This window comes from Eretmochelys imbricata, chromosome 4 (assembly GCF_965152235.1).
Source record: "Eretmochelys imbricata isolate rEreImb1 chromosome 4, rEreImb1.hap1, whole genome shotgun sequence".
Lineage (NCBI taxonomy): Eukaryota > Metazoa > Chordata > Testudines > Cheloniidae > Eretmochelys > Eretmochelys imbricata.
In genome coordinates, this window is record NC_135575.1 from 128,708,467 (window position 1) to 128,728,021 (window position 19,555).

Sequence of the window (19,555 nt, forward strand, 5' to 3'; positions counted from 1 at the left end):
ACCAAGTTATAGAACAAGAGACCAGAATGTTGGAAAATACTGTTTCATTTTTTAAAAATATTTTAGCTAATAAAAATCAAGAGGAGAAATGGCTGTTGGTGGTTTGACATAATTCAATCTTGGATAGTGGTGAAAAATGTCAGTGATGTTTTGGGAAAGCATGCCCTGGGTAGTTGTACCTAAGTTTATTTACCTATGGCTCATGTCACACATTCTTCCTCCCTCCCCCCTCAGAAATTGCCAAAGGAGTCTCCAAAAACTGAGTTGCTTGCAACAAATTAATCTTTCTACCTCCTTCCAGATCCTCTGGGATCAAAATTATTCTAGCCAAATTCTGCCTGAACACACAAGGCATGTGCACCTGACATTCTTTTCGGGCAAAATTTTGGCCTATGTTTCTTCTTTATATTTAGATGACCTTTGCAAACTGCCTTGTTTCTCAGTTTCAGATTCTTTTATTTAGCATTCTTATTGCTTCATCTTACTCACGACAACTCCCCCAAAGAACAGTCAGTAAGGGAAAGCAGTTTACAAACAAGCAAACCTTAGCCTGTTAGAACAGTCAGAGCTAAACTAGCATTAGAACCCACCAAAAGGCAAACACAGTTGGGTCAGGACTTCCCTATACCATCAGAATCCAGACATTTAGCTGTAGGATTGCCAAACAAATAGACTTGGGTGGGGAAGTGTGAAAAGCCAGTTTGATAAATTAGGCCACGCTAAAAATTCCCCCCTCTACCTCCCATATCCCACTAGAATATGAGGGATATTGCAGATCCTGCTCTAAGTAGGACTACAGAGCCAGTTTGGTTTCTTTCTTCACGCATCACCAAGAAGACTCCATCAGATCTGGCCCTAAACCAAATGGTGCCCCACATAAACCGCGTTTTCATCTCGCCCCTCATTTATTAAACTTTTGAATACTTAATTTTTTTATTGCATTTGTAGCCCATTTCACAACTTAGATGCATGATTTGCATGCATGATTTACCCCTGTCATATAAGATGATACATTTGCACGCTAGGATCTGTAAATCTGTATTTATTCATGCTATATATAAGCAAATAAAAAAAATTGTTTCCTCTAAGCTTACAGACCTTTTAATTTTAAGGATAACTGAAATGTACTAACATCAGTACCTGAAAGATTTTTACCTCAAACATTTTATTTTCCCTTTTGTTACTAACAACAAAAAGAGCACCCTGAGCCTGGCACCCCCCAAACCTGGTACCCCAGGCAATTGCCTAGGTTGCCTGCCCCTAAATCTGGCCCTGGACTCCATGGGCTAGGAGATGGCATCCAGGTTGATTGCTTGCCTGCTAAGGGGGGTTGCAAACTGTCCCTGATACAAGAGGATTAGCTAGGGTTTTATTGGATCTGGAATCTTTCTGACAGGGCTTCATAAATTTCACCAGTCTCTGAAAACAGAGGCCCCACTTGTATCATAAATATTTTATAGGGGAACAGATGAATGGCTAATAATGATTCTGGCAGGAAGAGGAATATTATGTTATGTAACTTAACTGAAATTTGCTAGCAAAATTCTAGACTGCTTACCTGTATTAATTTCTCAGATCTTAAGATACAGAAGAAACAGTGTGGAGCAGTTATGCATATGCCCAGCTGCTTTTGGATTAGTAAAGTTAATGACTAAACACTTTAAAATGTGATTACTGCATCATTATACGGTGCAAAATATTTTTTAGTTAATGCAAAATGCATATCTGAAATTTAACAACTCTGCACTGTGGATAAATATGGCATCTCACTCACTTTACTGCTTCTCTCTTGTTTGCGGGAAGTAGGTGTGTGATAGCACCCCCCGGCTTTGCATGCTGCCTGCCCCAGGCCCAGGGCTTCAGCTTCTGGTCCGCATGCAGGGTCCTGGCTGCTGGCCCTGTGTCTGGGGTTCCGCTTTTGGCCCCAGGGTCCCAGCTGCCAGCCCCGTGCCTGGGGCTCCACCCCCGCCCCCAGCTGTGGCCCCAGCCTCAGCCCCCTTACCCCTGTCTGCACCTGCCCCACCCTGAAGCCATGGCCCTGCTCCTGGCACCAGCTCTAGGGGGCAGTGAGGGGCATGGGCACGGGGGGGCACAGCTCAGCACCCCACTCGAAAAACTGTTCCAGCGCTACTGCTTGATCTTTTTTTTTTTAAAGATTAGAATCCATCATGAACCCAGAGGATATGTAAAAATCTATGGGTTAGATTGGCACAATGTCCTGGGTGCTTCCCTCCTTGCTCAGGGGTGGGGAAGGAGGGTTAGCGTGGTGGTAATTTTCTGCTGGCCTATACTGGCAGCAAATTGCTCTCGCATTCTAACCCTAACTCAGCTCTCCTCCAGCACACCAGTCGGCAGGAGGCAAAGCCCAGGCTCTCACTCCCCTCTTTCAAAGGAGGGAGAAGCACCTGCACACCACTGTACAACTGGACCCAAGAACCAGGGGGCTTGCACAGGGATATTATGGGAATTTTAAACTCCATCTAATGCTCCTGCATGGGCATACAGGTCAAGGGATGATTGAGCCCAAAATGTATAGACTGATATTTTTAATATATATTATTAGAATATTCAAAATGTAGGGCTGGAAGGGACTTCAAGAATTCATCTAGTCCAGCCCCCTGCACTGAGGCAGGATGAAGTATACCTACATCATCCCAGCTGATGTTTATTAAGCTGGTATCTATCTGTATAAACAAAATACACTCTCATTTAATCCGGTACTTGGAGTATATGGTGGGATGCAATAAAATCCAGAAAATAGAATTTTAGAATAGTCATCTCGTACAGTAGCTCTGTATAATGTTAGAGGATTACTATTGAACCTTGTTGCAGAGGAACTTTGAGTCCACGCTTTCTTAGTTCTCAACTATAATCCAGAGCTTTGCTGGGCCTTTACTCTTGTTGGTATAGAAGCTGGGGAGAGACCATAGCTGAACACTTGATGCCATTTCTTTAAGTTGCCACTTGCCCTGTTTCAGACTCGGGATATGATTCTCAATTCCCCACTTCCACATTAGCAGGGGTCCCAAAAACTAGAGACTAGCTTGGGAGTGCTACTTAGCAGAGGCACTGACTCCGTGGGTGCTCCAGGCCTGGAGGACCCATGGGGAAAAAAATAGTGGGTACTGAGCACCCGTTCCCTACACCCGCTGTTCACCTGGTGTGTGTGTGTGTGTGCCGCTGCTGTGGCCCAACAGCTGGGGGGGCTGTGTTGCTGCCAAACAGCTGACGGGGCCGGTGCTGCCGCCAAAGTGAAATGCAGAGAGCAGCGGGTGGGCGGGAGCCTCAGGGAGGGGTGGAGTGGGGGCAAGAAGAGGTAGAGCAAGCATGGGGCCTTGGGGAAGGGGGTGGAGTGGGGGCAGGGCCTTGGGCGAAGTGGGGGTTGAGCACCCCTGGGGAAAAGGAAAAGTTGGTGTCTATGCTACTTAGGCAGCTTCCACACAGCTTGTCCACTTGTTGGTGCCTCACATCAAACAGAATAGGAAGCCATTAGGTGACTGGAGGAGTATGCCACCTGGTACAATTACCTGCTTGTGGCTCAGATCCCCACCTGCTCATGTGCTAGATAGAGACGAGTGGGCCCATCAGAGGTAATGAAAAATAGACTGGCAGCCTTTCCTACCTGTGACAGGGGAAAGAGACAGGGAGAGCTGCAGAAAGATGTCAGCGGAGGGAGTGGGAGCAAATAAGGGTAAGGACTTGTGAAAGTTACAGGAGGGACGGAGACAGAAGATCTAAGAGGTATAGACGGTGAACCTTACTGCAGTACCTGGGGGAAAAAGAGTTGAAAAAATCATTACTGCAAAGACCTTTGTTCCCTGTAACATGATAGGAACAAAGCAGCGTGGCAGCACTAAGGATACATAATGTGTCTCAAGTTAGTTAGGATGCTTTGAAAGAGTTAAACTAATAGGTAAATGAAACCCCAATGATATAATTTGATTAGAGACTTTGTCAAAAGCCTTTTCACAAAGTCCCTCACAAGAATCTATTAAAGAAACTTGGTAACTATGGCATGAAAGGTAAAATTATAAAGTGTTAAAAACTGATTACATGTATGACTAAATGGCCAATTCCGAGTGTGGAAAAGGGTTAGTAGTGAACTGCCCCAGGGATCAGTTGTCTTCAACAGGGAGTTCTACGTACAAAAGTGCTTGCAGGATATGGCTTTATTACTGCCAAACAAGGTCACGGACAGGATCATGAAAACAGATGGAATACAATTTCTCATGTGTTTAGAATGGATAAGGCCAAAAGCAAAATGAATACAACTAAAAAGTATTTCAAGGACCAGCATTAGGAGCTGAAGGAGAGCCTGTGAACTGTAGGTAATCTTTTCAGAAAATCTTGGAAGTAAACTAGTGCCTGAAGAGGTAGTGTACAAAGAGGTCATTTGTTTCAAAGATAATTTATTATACTGCAATGGTATGGGAAGGGTGCCCTGCCACAATTGTTTGGGAAGGCTTTAATGCCAACATGAAGAGACATTAAAAATACAGAGGATAAATTCAACAAACTGGGTGTCATAGGGCTTGCAAAGAAGAAAAGCAAAACCTGACAAAGGAAATACTGAAATAGTGTTAGGGGGTAAATGAATTCTGATTTGGCCATATGCTAGTGCTAGAATTAAAGGCATGAAAAAAAGCAGTATGAAACAAGTTTCCTATGGACAAATACAGTGATGATTTTGGGCTCTGATTCTGCATCTGAATCTTAGGTTTGGCCCTTGTGCCACTGCAATCTCATGATGCATCACAAATTTACAATGTAGTTGGATACAATCAATATGTAGGCAAGATTGGGAGGAGGGTAGTGTTGTAACATATTACTATAAATATCTACAAGCACTGAAGAGTGGAAGGTGTAAATAGCAAAAACATCTATTAAAAGGATTTTAATTTATGATTCTATTAATGGTAGTTGTAGTTCATTATTGTGGTAATGGTAGGTATAAATGCAGACACGTAAGAGACAGTCTCTGCCCTATTGGGTTCACAGTCTTAGTGCTGTGCAAACAAACACCCTCCATTTCCTATTGTAGCTGCTTTGGAACTGCTTTTCAAACACTCCCATAGAAACCTTTCTTGTATAATAAGAAACAAACAGTCCATCCTGTCCTCCAGTTGGAGAAAGACTAGAAAATGGGGATGTGGAATGATGGGAGTTTTCCAGAAGCATTTGATGCCTTCTCTCACAATTCCCATGGACTTCCCTAAGGTCTTCCTGGAAGCCAGAGGGCTGGAAACTGTGGGAATAAGACAACCAGAGAGCAATGCAACTGTAACAGTGGAGTACAGCACAAAGTAAGTGTGCACATCTATGCAGGAAGTCAAATGAAATTCCAGTTATGGAGAATATATCAGGAATGTTAAAAGTTAAAAAAAAAATCTTGTAATGAGGGGAGAATGTCAATGTCATTCAGTCTGCATATTGCTGCTATTTGAGGTCACAGTGACTCACAATTTCCCACAATGGTTCTCATGGAGACTAGTGTTCTTCATCCATCTGTGTGAGCATCCTTAAAGAAAAGAATGGAGACTTTTCAGTCTTTCCTGTCAACCTCTGCTACATCTCTGAGGTGAAAAGTAAAGTTACAGACCACTGGCAGCTGTATCAACTGCTACAGATGGACCCTGGAAGATGAAATCCTTCTGCTATACACGGATAGTCCTGGTTTTGTGGGTAGCAGATCTCCTGTCAAGCATGTGACTTTGCCTGAAGAGCAAGTGGGTGAGGTCCAGCTGTAATGGAAGCAGTTCTTAGCTAATCACTCAAAACTGGGAGCTCTGACACCAGAGGAGCTGTAAAGGTTTCCTGGGGCTGGGCTGGGGCTTTGCTGTCCTTTAGAAGGGACAGAAGGCTGCTCTCTATGAAGGCACTGCCAGCAAAGGGCCAAGGTCCCTTTCAGCATCTAGAATGGGCCTGGAGCGGCATCGCCGGCCTCTCCGGGGCCCCGGGGCTGCGTGTGTCTAAGTGCCCTTCCGCAGCCTGTCGGAGCCCCTAGGCTCTGGGGTGGGTGTCTCTCAGCCCCTCCGGATCTCTGGGGCGCAAGCACTGCGGTGGCCCCTCCAACCCCTCGAAGGACGGAGGGCGGTGACAGGACAGGTACCCGGCCTCACCCCACGCTCCCTAGAGCGCGCATGCCCACTGCCCAGCAAGGGTCACATCACTCCCCCCCCCCCCTTATTACCACTGCGCATGCGCATACCGACGTAACGCGTCCACTTCTAGTCTCAGACTAATGAATTATAATACACATGCGAGAGGAGCAAAGGCTCAGGGGAGGCTGTTCCTTTGCAGTTTCATCCGGGGATATCGATCTCGGCTAGAGCATGCGCATTACTTCCTTAATAGATGTCTTTCTCCGCCCCCGCCTTGCGTGAGCGCATGCGCATGGGTACTACACAGGGTGTGGGGCGGCCGCTATGCCTTCTGGGAGTTGTAGTCCGGAAAGGCCCATTGAATTGGCCGTCGCTGCAATAGAAGCGCTCCCGTGGCTAGTCCATCCCCTGTGGGCGGGGTGAGTGTGCAGTGTGGCCCTATGGCGGCATGGGTGAGAGGTCAGAGGCTTGCAGAGCCGGCCAATGGGAGGATCGTGTCTGGAGGGGGCGGAGCTCGCTGTGTTTTGTTCAATTGCCATTGAGGAGCGTTGTTCACATATGCGGAGGGAGGCGGCCCGCGCTGGCCTTGGAGGGCAGGTACCTGGTGGGGGCAGCGGGGCCGGGCACGGGGAATGAGCGTGAGCCCGGGAGGCAGAGCGGCGGGACAGGTATCGGCGTCGGTACTAGCCGGCGAGGGAATGGGGCTAAGGACAAGGGGGGGCAAGTACAGATACCGGGTGGGGAGGGTCTCAGGTACTAGCTGTGGTGGGGGGAGGTACTGGGCGCAGGTAGCTGCGGGGCCGGGCACAGGTCCCTGGGCGCTGTGTGTGTGTGTGTGGGGGGGAGGTGCGGGGCCGGGCACAGGTCCCTGGGCGGGGTGTGTGTGTGTGTGGGGGTGAGCTGCGGGGCCGGGCACAGGTCCCTGGGCGGGGTGTGTGTGTGTGTGTGGGGGGTGAGCTGCGGGGCCGGGCACAGGTCCCTGGGCGGTGTGTGTGTGTGTGTGGGGGGGGTGTGAGCTGCGGGGCCGGGCACAGGTCCCTGGGCGGGGTGTGTGTGTGTGGTGGGGGGTGAGCTGCCGGGCCGGGCACAGGTCCCTGGGCGCTGTGTGTGTGTTGGGGGGGGGGGGAGGTGCGGGGCCGGGCACAGGTCCCTGGGCGGGGTGTGTGTGTGGTGGGGGGTGAGCTGCCGGGCCGGGCACAGGTCCCTGGGCGCTGTGTGTGTGTTGGGGGGGGGGGAGGAGGTGCGGGGCCGGGCACAGGTCCCTGGGCGGGGTGTGTATGTGTTGGGGGGGGGGAGAGGTGCGGGGCCGGGCACAGGTCCCTGGGCGGGGTGTGTATGTGTTGGGGGGGGGGGGGGAGGTGCGGGGCCGGGCACAGGTCCCTGGGCGGCGTGTGTGTGTTGGGGGGGGGGGAGCTGCGGGGCCGGGCACAGGTCCCTGGGCGGCGTGTGGGGGGGGGAGCTGCGGGGCCGGGCACAGGTCCCTGAGCGGCGTGTGTGTGTGGGGGGGGAGGTGCGGGACCTGGCACAGGTCCCTGGGCGCTGTGTGTGTGTTGGGAGGGGGGGGAGGCGCGAGCTGTGGGCCCGGGCACAGGTCCCTGGGCGCTGTGTGTGTGTTGGGAGGGGGGGGAGGCGCGAGCTGCGAGGCCGGGCTCAGGTCCCTGGGTGGGGTGTGTGTGTGTGGCGGGGGGGGGGGGGGCAGGGGCGAGCTGCGGGGCCGGGCACAGGTCCCTGGGCGGGGTGTGTGTGTGGGGGGGGCGAGCTGCGGGGCCGGGCACAGGTCCCTGGGTGCTGTGTGTGGGGGGGGGTGAGCTGCAGGGCCGGGCACAGGTCCCTGGGCGCTGTGTGTGTGTGGGGGGGCAGGGGCATGCTGCGCGGCCGGGCACAGGCCCCTGGGTGGGGGGTGTGTGTGTGTGTGTGGGAGGGTGAGGTGCGGGGCCGGGCACAGGTCCCTGGGTGGGGGGGGGGGCAGGGGCGAGCTGCGGGGCCGGGCACAGGTCCCTGGGCTGTGGAGGTGGCAGGGCACGTGTACTTGCCGTGTGTGTGTTTGGGCGGGCAGCTAGCGGGGCCCAGGTACAGGTACTGGCTGTATATGGAGTAACTTGTGGGGTTGGGCACATGTACTGGTGCGGAGTTGGGGGTTGTTAGCCAGGCCTGCACAGGTACCAGCTGGCCCTGTGTGTGTGGTGCTGACAGGGGCAAGGGTCTAGCACAATTACAAGTGTGGGGAACAGGCAGGCAGCGGGGCTGGGCACCGGTACTGGCTGTTTGGGGGATCAGCTGGGGGAGTGGCCACTCAGATATCTTTCACAAGGGGTAATGGAGGGGCTGGGCATTGCTTTGTGGGCACAATAGCTTGGGTATTGGCTGATGGGCACCGAGGTCAGGGTAGCAAGGCACCTACTTGGTCCCTCTGCCTTACTGGATCTCTCTTGCGGAGAGCATACAAGTGCTGGGCGAAAGGACTGGCCAGAGGGGCCTATTCTGTTGTTTGGAAGGAGGGGTGCTCTGTACCCATGCGATCCCAAGTGTGAGAGGGGAAGGAGGGACTTGTGTAGTGCTGATATATAGGATAGGGGGTGGGAATGTGTGTATGTACTCTGAAGGGTGGCTTAGTGCTTGTGTGGAAGTGGGGGAGATCATCTATTACCTGTGTTAATGGTTTTCTGTTACTGTATATACTGAGCACTACTTGCTTGGGGAGGTGTGATTCCTCACTCATGGCTGTAAATTGGTGACAATATTTATAAGGGAATTGTATTTAACATAATAACCTCTTGTCTCTATTAACAAGTTTTAGTCATAGTAATTTTTAATATCTATATTTGGTGACAGGTAATGCAGGCTCATAATAAATGTTCGCTCCCCACCACCCTTTCAGCTGTTTACATTTGTTTTCTAGTTGGAGTGGAAACAAACTTGTTTTTGGCAGAATAAAAATGTAGTAACATCAATAATTGCTGCTTAGATTAAAATTAGGTTTTATGTATTGCACTGTTATAGGTTAGAAGATAAAGCTGCTCCTCTAGGCCAAGAATTCTCTGGCCCGTATGTAAATGCACATATGCATTTGTATATGAATTTTGCAAAGAGAAATTTCTTTGATGTTCATGTAAACACTAGCTCTTAGCACATGATTTTGTATTATGTCATAGAATATACATCCTGAAATATTTTAAGAGCTAAATAATTACTCCTTCAGCAGTTGAGGCATATGCAAAGGAACCAAGTTATGTTAATATAGCTACACATCTTCAACAATATCGGCATTAGACTTCTTGCAGTTCATTCCAAAATGTTGGGTTTTTTTATAGCAAATGCCTTTGTGGTTGGTGAACTAATTCTCATGTATGTATAGCTTAAAGCATTTCAAGATCCGTTGGGGTAAAAGATGTGATGCAAGTGTAAGATTATTATGACAAACTCACATTGACTGTAGCTTTTTTTCTAAACAGTGAGGTTTTTTAAGTGCAGTGAAGTTCGTTCTCTGCAATCACCCAAGTGACCAGCAAAAATCAGTTGCCAAGGAGAGGAGATCTTTAAAGGTCAAATAAAATTGTACTGGAAACCTTGCACACTTTAAAGGGGTGACTTTAAGATTAGGGGGAGCTTTTCTGGAGATGGCCTGTATTTTAGTATCACGTATATCTTTTTTTCTAAATCTTGGCTGAGTTCTAAAAATAAACCCTCTTTTTATTTACGTCATATCTTTCCTAACTGTTCTAATAAATAGCTCTTTGAAAAATAGAATGCTTTATAGTAGTAACAGTTCTTTAGGTCCTCTGATGGAGAGGAGCCTGTACTGTTCATGGGAAATCAGAACAGATAGATACTGTTTTGTTTTTTTTAAATGTGCATGCTGAGTTGTAGGCCTCAGGATGAGTTTAGCCAGCTGGTCAAATCTATTTTCTGGTCCACTGTGCTTTCATTAAAATTAGCTCGTGTGAGCTGTTGTTGCAGGCTTCACTGTTAGATTGCCCTGAATTTTTGTGTTTTGCAGCTTTAAAATGTGATTAATCTTATACAAATAGCGCAAGTCTTTGAGAGTGTTTGGTAAGTAAAATGTTTTGAAGATGTCTTAATTATACTTCATGTATGTGTGCTGTGAATTGGATTCTCAGAGTTCAGAGCACAAAATTCCAAAAGTCTCCTTAATGAAGCATGGGATTTAATTTAGGATCGTATTAAAAGTTTAAATGATTATTGAAGCTTTTCAGGGATGAGTGCATGATCAAGCCAACGAGGACTTTTTGTTTATCCCTGTACAACTATCCCATTTTTGAATTGGAAAGTAACTTAGAGATTTGCTTATGGGGAGGACATATGCATGGGGCAAAGTGTAGGCATATAACAGCAATTTACAGTCCCCTAAATCTGTTTTTTTAAAATAAAAACTAGTCTGTTTAAAATGACTATATATTGGTCTAATTACTTTTAAAATAGGATTGCTGCTTTATATCACATCCCTAGGAAATATTTATCCATGTTTTTTGTCTAAACTGTTTTTTTTTCTGTTCTGTGTTGTGAAATACAAACTTCTACTCAACTAGAGTTTTCACTAGAATATATAAGTGAATTCTGTGTATGAGACATAAACATAAAATATCTGGCTATAATTATTTTGTTAATACTTTGCTCAGTGATGGCTGGGTGAGCCATATGGTGGTAAACTTTTAGAAAATTTTATGTTGGAGTAACCAGACTGTATTCTGTAGGCCTCAATTGCAGAAAACCAGCAGTTTGTGTCTAGCCCAACCTGTAACACCCCATATCTTAAATATTTAATATAATATATAGCTCACTTACTACAAGTTGCAAAAACTATATTGAATTCCAGTATTCTACTTTTCTTCTCTTTGAATGCAAGTTTTGTGCAAAGTATTATGATTTGGATGGGAATAGAGAAGTATTATGAATAGTGCTTTCATTTTTTCTACTTTACGTTTTTTAGAAATCCAGTTTGTATGTTAGAACTTATGGGAAGTTTAGTTGACGTGATTGGAAAGCTTAATGTAGTAATTAAAGTTATGTTGTAGTAACATTACTACTTAATTTTTTAAACCAAAATTGTGTCTTGTGTGGGATAACCCCCCCACCCCATCCCCAAGAATTCCTCTGGAGTCTGGTAGCCATTGTTGCGTGTTTGTTCTCTTCCCCCCCCTCGGTAACCCCCAAAACACATTTCTTTGTGTTAACAGCAATGATGATGGCAGTTCTGGTCACCTCCTGTGGTTTGATAGATTATTCCCTTTAGAAACGTACTTAAAACTTTCCAGCCCTGATTTTTGTTCCTGCAATAAATTTTACAATGCCACTTAGTTGTATTTTAGGAATCTGTTTTTTGTTTTTGCTTTGATTTTTTCTTTTTGAATAGTAAGATAAGTCTCCTGTCAGACCATGTTAAAGGTAGGTAATGGTGGGTTTATATTTTCCTTTTCTTTAAGACTTTAACACACACAGTTGTTCTTTGCATTCTTTGCATGTTTGAGGGAGCTGATGAGAACACTTAAAACATAGAAGAATTCTTCTGTTTGGGCTTTATTTTATAGTAAGTTCAGATTTTCTCCGTTAAGGAATCTGAATGATAGTATTCCATAGTTTTTAAAAGTTTAACCTGAATTTTCCTATGTTTCTATGAACAGTTTTTTTAGTATCTAAAATATTCTCTTTAGAAGTCTTTGGTTATAAAGATGTAATTTATCATGTACTCTTTTTATGGCAATACATTTTGTCCAGTGTTTGCTGGAAGATATTTTTACTACTTCGATGTAAATATTTTCACAATGCCTCAATATATTTTATCCAGAGATACAATGGGATAATCCAAAAATATCAGAAATCTAACATGGAAGACTATGTAAATGGCTCCTGCCTCTTGTCTCCCTCCTATTTAATATCTAGCTTCTACATTTTCACAGGCACACCTGTATCATCTTTACAGTGTGGCCAAGAGCATTGCTGTTTATCCAGCTGAAGGAAACAGTTTAACATTATAGCATCTGAAGAGGCAGTAAATGACAGTATGTATATTATATTGTAAAACAAAAAAGGGGTGCATCTGTTATTGGGGTGTCATTTGATACAGGATACAGTCTGTGCTAATTATGGGGAGAAAAATCAAAGTTATTTATAGGAGGAAACAGAGCAAAAGTTATCTTGTGCTAGCTAAATATGTAGCTCCTAATACTGCATTTCTGTAGTGGTTGCTATAAGTGGACTATATTAGTAAAGTGGATACATACCTGAGAAGCAGTGATTTGTACTGACGACTTTTTTTGGACATGTCTTGAGGCTTATGTAGTTAACATCTTGGCTGTCAATGTTTATTAAGTATTCTTTCATACATTTATATTATAAAAGAAACAAAATATTGCATAAGAATATAAGAGTGGCCATACTGGGTCAGACCAATGATTGATCTAGCCCAGTGTCCTGTCTTCTGACAGCAGTCAATACCAAGCACTTCAGAGGGGATGAACAGAACAGGGCAATTTCAAGTGATCCATACCCTGTCATCCACTCCCCGCTTCTGGCAGTTAGAGGTTAGGAACACCCAGGGTTGTATCCCTGACCATCTTGGCTAGTAGCCATTGATGGAGCTATCCTCCATGAACTTACCTAGTTCTTCTTTGAACCCAGTTGTATTTTAGGCCTTCACAAGGCATTCCACAGCTTGACTGTTCCTTGTGTGAAGAAGTACTTCCATTAGTTTGTTTTAAACCTGTTGCCTATTAATTTCATCATGTGACCCCTAGTTCTTGTGTGTTATGAAGGGTTAAATAACACTTTCTTCACTCTCCGCACCATTCATAATTCTGTAGACCTTTATCATATCTCTCCTTAGTCCTCTCTTTTCAAAGATGAACAGTCCCAATGTTTTTAATCTCTCCTCATATGGAAGCTTTAATTACCTTTGTTGCCCTTCTTTGAACCTTTTCCCATTCTAACATATCTTCTTTGATATGGTGCTAACAGAACTGCTCACAGTATTCCAGGTGTGGGCATACCAGTGCTGCACATTGAGTGGATGTTTCAGAGAACTATCTACAATGACTCCAAATCTTTCTTGTGTTTTAACAGCTAATTTAGAGCTCATTATTTTGTATGTATAGTTAGAATTAAGTTTTCCAGTGTGCGTTACTTTGCATTTATTAACATTGAATTTCATGTGCCATTTTGTTGCCTGGTCACCCAGTTCTGTGTGATTCTTTTGTAATTCCTCAGTCTGCTTTGGACTTAATTACCTTGAGTAATTTTGTATCATCTGCAAAATTTGCTATCTCACTGTTTACCCCTTTTTCCAGATCATTGATGCAGTCCATATTTTTTAAAAAACTATAAAATTCTATTAGTCTTAAAGCCAATGAGGTTGTTTTCTTTCTTAATTCTAAAACTTTGTTAGAGGGACTCTGAAAGTCAAATTTAGCAGGAAAAAAAATTTTGGGGAGTGGGCTTAAAAAAAAAAAAGGCAAATTTACTGAGCATATGCCCAGTAAGAAGTGTGTGTACTTTTTTAGGATATTCACTGGAATTTTTTAAAAGAAGATCTACAGTGTTCAAATCAAATATTGTGGCATTATGCTAATGCAAGAAAACCCGAAAGATGGAAAATAACTGAATCAAGTGAAATGGACTATTCTGGACAATGAAAACAAGTTCCATGAAATACTAAAACAGCTCAAATATTGGAAAAAATAGATTTTAATGTATACATTAAAAAGATCTTCCAGTCATTCTTCAGTTTTTAATTTAACTGTTTATACGTTTATTTTACATTGGGAAAGACTGATGTATGAAAGCATAGTTGTCCTGACTTTCATTTGTAAAAGAGGGAGTTACGTGGCTCAGGCAGGCTGAATGTATTGATTTACATTATCAATAGCATTTTCAGCTGTGATATTAAAGGATATAATAGATTAAATTATACTCTTAATTCCTTTTTAAAGACCTTTTTGTTGGATAACTAAAACTGAATTTACCAAATTTATTTTTCACCATTTGAACTTTGTTCATATCTCACGTCAAACAATGAAATAGGCTTATCAGTTTTACCGTATGATTGTTATGCTCTAATGCAGCAGTTCCCAAATACTTTCCCTGCATGACACCATGTTCAGATGTATTGATTCCTGTGGTCCCAGGCAGCATGGAGGGCGCCATTTAAAAATGGTGTCCTCCATGTAGCATGACCTCCCCCACAGACACCAGACATGAAAGGTCACGCAACATGGAGGATGCCATTTTGCTTTACAAAATGGCGTATCTGTACTGTATGACCTCACACACGGGATTGCTGCAACCCCATCTGCTGATGGAGTGACCCCACTTTGGGAACTGCTACCCTACTGATAAGACCCTACAGTTGTAACCATTGAAAGGGGATACTTATATTGAAATAACTGCTTTATATGTCAAGAACACTTGCTTTAAGTTTCATAAAGCCTTTCTTGTTAAACCTGCTAAACTCTCGGTCTAAACTGCCTTATATTGGGCATATAATTTAAACAAGTTGTCTAAGGCTCTGATTCTGCAGCTAGATGTGTGGAAGCAGACCCAATCCTATTAATTTCAGTTGGGCTTCATATGAGCAGAGGGTTCTGCTTGTACAGATCAAGTTGTAGGATCAGGGCCTAAGAGTACGGAAATTAATCATACTGTATTACTTAACTGGCAACCGCAAACAAATATTAGATGCTAGTTTTGCAAAAAAGTTTTCACGAAAATCATATAACATCATTACCACTATTCATACCAATGGAAGAGTTACGTAGCATAGCACAAAGAGTTATCAGGCTGTTTCTGAACTGATTAAGTTTTACATGTTGGAGCCAAACTTGAGCAGGGCGGGTTGATGGAGAAATCGACTACAGCATTTTTTGAAGGACATGCATTGTTTCTCAAAGTTTATGTAGTGGGAAGGCAGGATATAATATAGAATAGCTTTTCTCTGAAGAATGTCTGGCTTTTTTGAAAACATTTACCTTGCTCTTAAAAATACCAGTTTAGATGACAAGCGCAGGACTTAGTGGTGATGGGGGCTTCAACTACCCAGACATCTGTTGGGAAAATAACACAGCAGGGCACAGATTATCCAACAAGTCCCTGGAATGCATTGGATACAATTTTTTATTTCAGAAGGTGGAGAAAGCAACTAGGGGAGAGGCTGTTTTAGATTTGATTTTGACAAATAGGGAGGAACTGGTTGAGAAGTCGCAAGTGCTGGGCAGTTTGGGCAAAAGTGATCCATGATTCTAAGGAATGATAGGGAAAACTGCAAAATAAAGATGATGGATTTCAAAAAGGCAGACTTTAGCAAGCTAAGGTAATTGGTAGGTAAGATCCCATGGGACACAAGTCTAAGGGAAAAAGCAGTTTGAGAGAGTTGGCAGTTTTTCAGAGGGTATGAAGATCACAAAAGCAAACTATCCCACAGCGTAGGAAAGATAGGAAGTAGGGCAAGAGACCACCATGTCTTAACCAGGAGATGCCCAATGATTTGGGGGCACCACCCAGCCTTGCTCTGCCCTGGTCGTAGCCCTGCTTCTGACCATGGTTCTAGGGGAGGGAGGGGGACACCGGTTCCATTATGGGTAAAGGGGTGTGACAGAATGTTTGGGGGGACCCCTGGTGTAACACTTTTGCCCAAAAAAAAAGGGGGGGGGCAAACATCATTCTGGGATGTATTAGCAGGAGTGTTGTAAGCAAACCGTGAAAAGCAGTTCTTTCATTCTACTTTGTGCTGATAAGGGTTCAGATGGAGTAGTATGTCCAGTTCAGGGTGCCACATTTCAGGAAAGATGTGAACACATTCGAGAAGGTCCAGAGGAGAACAACAAAAATGATTCAGGGTCTACAATACATGACTGATTAGGGAAGATTTTTTTTTAAAAAAAAAAGTTTGTTAGTCTGGAGCCAAGAAGACTTGGGGGGGGGACATAAGTTTACAAGTGCATAAAAGATTTTTCTTGTTAACCTCTGAGGATAGGACAAGAAGCAATGGGTTTAAATTGCAGCAAAGGAGGTATAGGTAGAACATTAGGAAAAACTTCCGAACTGTGAGGGTAGTTAAGCATTGGAAAAAATTGTTGGAGAGATGGTGGAATCTCTGTCAGAGTTTTTTAATAACCGGTTAGACTGGGGGTCTCAAACACGCAGCGGGGTTCTTTTGTGTGGCCCATCAAGTTCCCCATGCCCCTCTGCCTACCTCCAGGCCAGAGGTGGGCAAACTACAGCCTGCGAGCCCCGCACCGCTCCCTGAAGCGGCTGGAACCATGTCCCTGTGGCCCCTGGAGGGGGGTTGGGGGGGAGGGTAGAGGGCTCTGTGCATTGCTCTTGCTTCCAAGCACTGCCCCCTGCACTCCCATTGGCCGGGAACAGGGTACCGCAGCCAATGGGAGCTTTTGGGGGAGGTACCTGGAGGAGCGGCAAGAGCAGCACTTTGGGGAAGTGGTTGGAATGGGGGCGGGGCAGGGGCGGGGCCTCATGGAAGGATTGGAATGGGGCTGGGGGCAGTGAGGGTGGGGGTGTCAGTGATGCGGCTCTCGGGCCAATGCATTAATCCTCATGTGGCCCTTGTGGTCATTTGTCTAACCCAGGGGTCTCAAACTCAAACACTGGTCAGGAATGGCCTACTTCAGGGATTCTCAAACTTCATTGCACCTCCACCCTCTTCTGACAACAAAAATTATTACATGACTCCAGGAGTGGGGGCTGAAGCATGAGCCCAGCTGAGCCCCACCGCCCCAGGAAGGGAGGCCAAAGCCTGAGCAGGGGGACCTGTATCCTGTGCCCCACCACCCAGGGCTGAAGCCCTCTGGCTTCGGCTTCTGCCCCAGGTGGTGGGGCTCAAGGTTAGGCTTTGGTCTGGACTCCAGCAAGTCTAATGCCAGCCGTAGTGACCCCATTAAAATGAGGTTGTTACATATTTTGGGGGTCCCCACCCACAGTTCTGAGAACTGCTGGTCTAGTTATTACTTTGTCCTGCCTTGATGCAGGCGTCTGGACTTGATGACCTATTGAGGTCTCTTCCAGGCCTACACTTCTATGATTCTATTTTGTTAATAGGTTGACAGTCTCACTGATTTATCACAACTGGAACATCAGCAGTTGTCTGTATAATTTAAAAGATTGATCTGTCCTGTGGATGCTAACTGGCAGTCTTGTGGCTCCACTCCTTGAACACACCTGATATTGTACTTCTCAAAATCAAAGCTTTGGTAAAATTCCATTTGATTGGAATTATTTATCCAAGCATGGGTATGGAAAAATGGACTCTGTACATGATTTCACTAGTAAGACTTCTAATTTGTATCCTGGAATTAGAAGTCTGCATCTCAAACAGCTTTATTTGTTCTTATTTAGCCTGCTGTCTGAGGAGTTTTTGAAGAAACTTGATACAGAAATAGATCTGCCCTAAATTTCTTCTTTTGTACAAAGAAATGAGCTTCAAGAACTCTTAATGCGATGGTCAGATTATTATTTTAATCACACCGAAAATCAGCCAGTTTAACATTATGGTTCTCACAGAAACTTTAAATTTGTTGCATTATATTTGTGTATTTTGTATTGGTATTAGTATTTTTATTAATTTAATACATGTATGTAGTCATGCATATTAATACAAAATGCAATGAAGCAAAGTTACTGTGGGAGGCCATACTTTTGAACTGTGCCCGACTTTGGGTTTGTAAAACCGTAGCTTTAATTTTGCATTCATTTATTGTTCGTATTAAATGTTCTATTCAACAACTGTGAAACGATGCTGCTAGTCATAACTTGTTTTTCTTAATGTCCATCACTAGTGTGACTGCTTTTTTTCCCTCCCACTCTCTCCTCCCCCCTCCCCGATTTTCTTCACCTCTCCACAATCCCTCAAGATGATGGGGCTTTTTTCTCTTAAAGGTCATGCTTTTTAAACTTTTTATTTCCCAGTTTGATTGTGAAGTGTATAATGGCTTTCTGCCTTCAAGTTTTCTGTTAACTTTGAACTTTTTAAATTTTGGATAGGTGGAACTATAATATATCACATCATGGGTCTCCTTTTGTTCAGCCAAGGTCTGCTACATTAGCAACTTCAGAGCTCAAGAGCTATCCCTAATCTGCATAAAATGGAGCAGTTTGTATCCATCCTGATCGTAAATAGGGAGTTCAAGTGAAAACTGTGGGATACAACATGTACAGCTCTGTCTTAGTTTGAGCAGCAAGTCTGCTTGAGGCTACACGGAGCTGGGTCCTGTAGCCTCCGTAGGCCATAACTCCGTATGAAAGATGTGGATGGCCCAATTGAGCCACAGGCTCTTCTTACACCATTTTAGTGAATTGTTTGCCTTCATATAATGTGTGATGTGATATAACACTTCCAAAACATAGATATACCTTCATAACATATTTTATGGGCGGGGGAGGGGTACACTTTTCCTCTAAAGTTACTGCAAGTTCTTATAAGTTCGATTACACGCCTTTGTACGCTGCTTCCTGCTGTTTGTGGGGAAAAAAATATATATTTAGGGGGTGTGATTTGAGTCTAGATTCATAAGAACTGTATGGTTCATCTGCCAAAGTTTGTTAGAGAATTAGCCCAAGTCTAACACTATTGCCGGTAGTTATTTTAATCCTATATTTGTATTGTATTAGTGCCCGAAGCCCCAACTAGGATCAGATCACCACTGTAGTAGGTGCTATACCTAGGAAAAGACCGTTCCTGTGCTGCAGTGCATTCAGTCCAATTTGAGGCAAGACTTGAGTGAGGCAAGTTAAAAAGGTGGGGTGAAGGAAGAGAGAAGAGGAATAAAAAGTTTACATGGCTACTTGCATAAATTGGTTCAAATGATGTTGGATTAATTTCTTTTAGTGTAAAATAAATACCTAAAACTTTCTGTAAACTTAGTTTCACAATGCCTTGTTTCTGATGTAAACCTCCAACAACAAAAGGGAGGAGAGACCAGACTTGTGTGGCATATAAGTATATAACTTAGAGACTCACTATTCCTTAGAATGAAGAGCATTTGAGAGGTATAATGGTAGAACTACTGCTCAGAAACACATTTGAAAATATTGGCCTGCTATATTGCTCAGTACTTGTGGCGGAGCACATCTGGACGCCTGCGTATGTGTGCCACCTTCTCCCTCTTCCCCCACCAGTACTGTGCTTTCAATAGTCCCGTTTAATATTTGGACAGGACACTGCTAAACTTCTAATAAAAGATATTGCCTCCCCCACCATGTCTCCCTGAACTCCTAAGTGGTAAGATTTAACCACTGATGGGTGCTCTACCTTTTAGTCCCTTGTGACGCAAATCTATTCAGAAACTTGGCACTTAGGACAAGTCAGATAAGAACTTTGAAAAATAAGGCACTAACTGAAAAATTAATAATTCCTACACCTTAAAAATACTAGACTTCCCCTAAAATACATCATTCAAAAGTGCATAGCACTTGTGTTTTTATTAAATATCGCC

At 44.4% G+C, this 19,555-nt stretch overlaps 1 protein-coding gene across 3 annotated transcripts in view; it reads left to right on the forward strand.

Annotated features, from left to right (window-relative positions):
- Positions 1 to 6,611: 6,611 nt before the first annotated feature.
- The window catches only part of FAM53A (family with sequence similarity 53 member A), a 97,940-nt gene continuing 84,996 nt past the window's right edge, over positions 6,612 to 19,555 (forward strand). For 2 of the 3 annotated variants that reach the window (XM_077815947.1, XM_077815953.1), the window contains exon 1: positions 6,664 to 6,769. The gene's annotated coding sequence lies outside the window, so the exon portion shown is untranslated. Of the gene's footprint in view, positions 6,770 to 19,555 lie in introns of all 3 variants that reach the window. The other variant, XM_077815949.1, reaches the window with a different exon arrangement.